Genomic DNA, 6463 nt, shown 5'->3' with positions numbered 1-6463 from the left:
TGTTGTTGTTGTTTTTTTACCCTGCTGGGGAAAGGCCGGGCAGGTAAGGAGGAGAACATTTTGGTTTGAAGAAAGCTGTGTGCTGAAGGTGCAACTGGGCCTGTTTTGCATGTGCATGGCTGGATCCATATGAACACAACTATAAGAAACAATCACACTGAGATAATTTCACTGCAGGGTGAAGGAACCTGTCTGATTCAGGGTGCATGCCAGATATTTCCCTTTTGTTGCACATATCTGGACCAAAGATAAACTAAACTTTGGCAAGCATTGAAATTCAGTAAAGGAGCGTTCTGTGTCATGGCTTAGACGTAGCTCTGTGATAGATACTGCGCCTTGTTTTGATTGAGAAAGCAAAAGTAAAGGTAATCAGATGATCAAATGTTGTAATTCACTTGGTCAGGGGCCATAGGGTTCCTGACACTGCATGTGATTGATACTGAAGGCAGTGTTGGATTGAATGTGGTGTATAAGTTTGCAGTCAGAAAGAAGAGGACAGCTGGGATGGTCCGTCTGCTGGAGCTAAATTTATATGCTGTGTCATGTGTCCATCTATCTATCTATCTATCTTATCTATCTATCTATCTATTCTTCTATCTATTCTATCTAATCTATCCTATCTAGTCTATCTATCTATCTATCTATCTATCTATCTATCTATCTATCTATCTATCTATCTATCTATCTAAATCTCCATAAATCTGTATTAATCTTTATCTATCTGAAGCTATGTTCTGTATCTCTATATCTAAATATCTATCTGTATATATCTATCTATGTTTATCTCTATATAAGAATCAGATCAGAATCAGAACCAGGATCAGCTTTATTTCCAAGGTTTTCACATACATACAAGGAATTTTAGTGAATAACAATAAACATAGTAGAGGAAAAGGAAAGAATACATCAAACTAACTAAAAATAATAAACTATAACTCTAACTGTATCTATCTATCTCTACTCATCTTTCTTTCTGTATTTCTATGCAATTCTATCTGTGTGTATCCTATCTTGATATATCTGTGAGCATGTATTCAGGATGCAAACTTTCTATATCAGAAAAATCTGTTACATCCGTTCAGGGGGTTTAAAGGGTAGAAGTGAAAAAAAAAAAAAAGAAGTGTGGCAATTATATAGTCTGCAGGGTGAGGCAACACAAGACATCCAGCCAAAGCTGAGTGGGTGGCAGAGTTGGGGGGGTTGCAGTGAAGGCCTGGCATGCCTGTATGACGCTGTGTTCAGCCGCTGAGCTCTGGTTGGAGGACAGAGAAATCAGGTGACCCAGTGCGGGCTAAATCGGTCCCGCTAGCAGACAAGTTGAGGAGTTAGGAGAATTGGAGAGTTGAAGGTGGAGATGGAGGGTTGAGTGGTTTTTCAGAATGATGAAATTCAAAATGGGCTCACAGAAAGTGGAGGGATTCCTCTCTTCCACTAATAGCCCCTTTATATCCCAGTAAAATCACCTAAAGGACTTTGATGATCCCCTGACTTTTTCCCATGTAGGGAACCCAAAAGTTTTCACATATCCCAGTAAAATATCTCAACATCTACCTGATGGATTGATCACATTGTTTTTTTTACAGATATTTATTGTGCCCATGTGATGAATCCGAATCACTTTGGTGAGCTCCTCAGTTTTCCTCTAGTGCTATTATTAAGCAAAACATAATAATTTGTTCATACTTTGGTTTATGACCGAATACCTGACATTCCCTTCATCCTCAGCTGTACTTGGTGTTAGTGTTACTTGGCAAAGGTTAGCCTGCTAGCATGCTAAACTGTTAAAAGATGGTGTTAAACATCAACACTGCTGTGTACGGCCTCACAGAGCTGCTAGCATGACTGTAAACAGTGATGTTGTTAGACGAGTGTGGAGGATGCTATTTATGTCATTACTGGGTAAATAAGTACTTAAATTAAGCAACCAACGCCTGCCACTTGGAAGCACCAAAGTGCAAAGCTGGCCGGTGCAACTCACGGTAATTCACTTTTACCTCGACTTACTACGGGACATTCACTTTGGTAGCTTCGCTTACGCATGTAAAAGAAAGAACACTTTATTTTATGGGTCAGTAATTTCCAATTATATATATATATATATATATATAAGATTAAAGTCTTTTCAGTTTAAGCACTTCAAATTAACTTCAAATTATTCCAATGTAACAGAATCTAGAGATTCTTTTAGTCCGTGTGCAGCAGCTGGATATGCAAAAATGTGAAAGCATACATTTTGATATAAATGGAGAATACATTTACAATAATAGATGAGGAATTAATGTAACATTTACTTGAGTTTCAAAATGTAGTCCTTATTTTCCCTATAACTACTAAATGACATGATTCTTTCCAGGAAACTGACAATATTAGGAATATTAGGAACACAAAGCTTTACGACATGATTTACATTGTACAGCTGTCAGTGGAAAACCCTCGATGCTCAAAATGTAACTTTTCCAAGAGTACATAAAACTCCCTTGTTTTCTTGCCACTGATTCAGTCACAATTTATTCTATATGATTTATGGTTAAACCAAGTTTTTTTTAACTTTATTAAATAACAACAACAGCTAACAACAGCTAACAACGACAATATATGTACCATTAAACAATAGTTCATATTTTCAATGAATGCTTGAAATGCACTATACATTGGTTTGATGGTATGAATTTTTTTGTGTGCTTCTGACTGTTTGGCCACTGGATGCGACTATCCTGCAGTGGTTGGTTGTTCCATAGATCTATCAAAGAAAAGCCCGCAGACTTATATAATGATTGCTAACTGGTAGATTTCAACACAGTGCACTCATGAATGTGCCGCTGCTGCGCTAAATCTGTCCACAGCTGAGAGCTGCTGATGGTTGGAGGCTTCATGGTGTTGTGTGGAGGGCTGAAATTACACAGTGGGTGGTTTGTTTAAATTTAACAAGGTTTGTGGGAAGGTGCTTCTTCCTCTTTTCTCCCGAAAGCTCATCAACCAGGTTCTATGTCAGGGTTTGTGTTGCAATACGTAGATTTGGAAATACAAGAAATTAATGTATTATATACAGTATATTTAATTACACATGGCAAACTGATGCAGGAAAAAGGATATTTCTATGGCAACAGCTGAAATATGAATCACCTTGCAGTGCTTTCCTCCGTCTTTCTACCATATAGCCAGATTCCGAACACTGTACCATGTATCATAAGAGACTGAATGACAAAGTTCCCCACCGTGACTCATCCTGACTAAGTCTGAGAACAGGTTGCTTGGCCTTTGAAAACACAGCAATATGCAGCTCTGAATGTTAGTGAAAGTGCAGCCATCTTCACTCTTACCTGTGCAGCAGAACAGGTGGGATGATGAACATCGTCCCAGGAGGATATGCAGGGTTAAAAATACCAGCCATTATTCTTCATTGACACATAAACTCGACTAAAGGTTGTGTGCCATAGGTCGAAATACTCGACATAACATCCGTTTGTTGTGTAGTGTTGTGTTGGCTGAATTAGGTCCAGATTACATTGTAACAATGCATAGACCCTACAGGTGGCTGTGCTTGCCGTGTAAATCTCTTAGTACAATGTGTTTCTTAAATTATGGGTGAAGATCAGCAGCCTGCAGCTTCACACAAGGTTACTTGTACTGCAGTTTATTGGGTCAGACAGGGACTACTGTACACTCACTGTGATCCCCACAGGAGCAGAGTGGGCTTGAACTGATGCATGAAGATGCAGATGTAACTGTACTAGTTTTACTGGCCTTTCTCTTTGGTTCAGCCAGTATCATCCACCTGTATACATGTCTTAAACATGTAACATAGGATCTATTGGCATATAATATATATAATATTCATCAGGTATGTTTTCATTAGTTTATAATCAGATGAAAATAATAACTGTTGTGTTTACCTTAGAATTACCTAAGAATGAGCTGTTTCTAACTACAGAGGGAGTGGGTCCTCTTCTACAGAGTCCGCCAACAGACAAACCAAACACTGGCTTTAGATAAATTAGTATAGTAAGTATTTGCAGCTACCGCAGTTACTCCTGCTGGCTTGGAAAGGGAGGGTGAGATGAGGGGGTCATAATCTGCAACTACACTGCTAGATGTCATTTAATCCTCCTGGTCCTTTAATTGATCATTTATATTTATATGTATAGATTATCGTTAGATTCCACAGGTGCATGACACCAGATAATCATAGTAGTGGTCATCCCGTGAGGACATTGCCGTGTCTACAGTCAGTTTTTACAAATGACACTGGAGAGGCTCTCCTACACTAAATGGAACGGAACCTCAATTAGTATCATTGGTAACACCTGTGTTTATCCAACTATTTCATATCAAAATGGCTGCTGTGAAAAGGGTCTGAACATTTACTGTACCTTGATTTGACATTCTAAAACTGTGCTTGTTGGGGTCATCGTTGAACTTCGCCATCACTTCCTGGACGTCTTCCTCTTATCTATTGCTTGCCAGGCAACAGATTAGTCATGCTGTGTGAATGCAGCTTGTTGCCGCTGCCATAAATCCTTTGGTTATGTAACAGAGAGACAATTGATACGAAGGGTTCAGCAGCAGCTGTTGTTTTATCAACAGCAGACTTTAACCAAGCTGCACACAGACACACAACACTGCTGGGAGTGATTATCTGAGGGGAAAACTGGATGTACACATGGATGTTGTACATGCTGCGGCTATTTTCTCTTAAGTTGTGATCCTCTAGTTTAGACAGTGTTTAGTCTGCGTTCTTTGCACTGTGATCCCTATATAGCATTTCCACAGACACGCTGAGAGGAACAAACTCAAATAAAGGGGGTTAAAGTCAGAGCACAAGCAAAGATCTGGTGTGAAGGAACGTTTTACCCTCCGCTGTTTGTCTGTATGTGTCTTGTTAATGGAGACACAGAGATTTATCTCAGGTCAGAGAGTCTCTGCTGTGCTCAGGAGGCGGCAGAGTTTAATTTAGCCTGGAAACCTGAACCTTAGCCTCCTCTGTCAGCTCCTTCTCTGGGCCCAGGACACAGCCGGGCAGCAGGCTGGGATTTGTGGGTGTAAAGCGATGAAAAATTACATATGCCTTCAATTAGCTGCAATACCCTATAATACTGCTAAACAAAGAGAGACCAGAAGGTGAGGCAGTTGTTTGCCTGGCAGTTGAAGAGTGCATATTGCAAGTGCACTCATGAGGCAATGCAGATCTTGTCATAGTAAGAGGTTGGGTTAGGTTGTCTGAAAACCTTGCAAAACTCTAAATTTAGATTTGAATGGTCCACTCCAGACCTGAAAGTTTAATTACGTCTGTATGCAGGTGTTCGTGTGTGTTTGTGTGTGTGTGCATGTTCATTCTGTGTTCATAGAAGGAGGTGAGTGAATAGCAAATGGGAGATGGTGAGGTTCTGTCACAGGTTCAAGTGTTACAGATCTGACTGAACATGTGTTAATGATGACGGGAAACAGGCACCTTTCAGCTGTATTGTTGCACCAATACAAAGACAAACTGGTTGAAAATGAGATTTGGATCAAGGCAGCCATGTTTCTTTTGTGTACTGCTGATTTTATAAGTAAGCCTGCAACAAGAAACTGTTCTCTTCACTCTTCTTCATACAAAAAGCATATTCCATATATTATTGTTCTCTTCTCTCCAGTTAACATTTAATTGTTTAATTGCAGAGCTCAAACTTCTATATACACTTTCTTATCCTGTGTCAAAGTAGTGAATTTATGTGGCATGCTATGAGAGGTAGGTATGAGTCTGTGTTTCTTGTGTGTATGTGGTTTATGACAGGATCAAATTAAACCAACCATCTGGTGTTCCCTCTGTTCGAATGGGTTTTTGCTCTCACAGGGATTTCCCAGAGAATAAAAGACACAAGCATTTTCCTATACTATGCCTATTCAGCTCAGTACTGCAGCATTTAAGAAGGGATAGACTGTGGTGACAGCAGGATTTCTGGGTTTACCACAGCTGTTCATGTATTTCGTGAACATTTTTAGCGCTGCACCCAGTTCAGTGATGGACAAGTGCAGGAAAGTCTACTATAATTTTGCAGGCTTCAAATTTAGGATTTCTGCCACTCAGTGTGTAGTCCAAATTCACACTGGAGAGAATATGGACGAGAACTGCAAGAAGCTACAGCTTTATGCTGCTTGATATTCAATGTATTCATCTTTGGAACAAAATGCAGTTTGTCAATCGAATATCAGCCTTTTTAAAGAGCCCAGTCATACTGTCCCTCACCACATGCCTTGGAGGGGATGCAAATCTGAAGCTGATTGTCTAACACATGTTCATGGCTAATCAAATTATTCTTTGCATGACTATATATTTTTTTTCTTGTATGTTATGTTATGTTATATGTATGCTTGCAAAAAATTCCTTTTCTTTGCACGCTCAGAATTGAGATACTAATATGACGCAGTAGAGGTACACAGTTAGAAACCTGAATAATCTAATACAACAGTCTTGCAATAAATC

This window comes from Morone saxatilis, unplaced genomic scaffold, assembly GCF_004916995.1.
Source record: "Morone saxatilis isolate NCDOM2014 unplaced genomic scaffold, NCSU_SB_2.0 Contig22, whole genome shotgun sequence".
Lineage (NCBI taxonomy): Eukaryota > Metazoa > Chordata > Actinopteri > Moronidae > Morone > Morone saxatilis.
Note: the sequence above shows the minus strand (reverse complement) of the source record.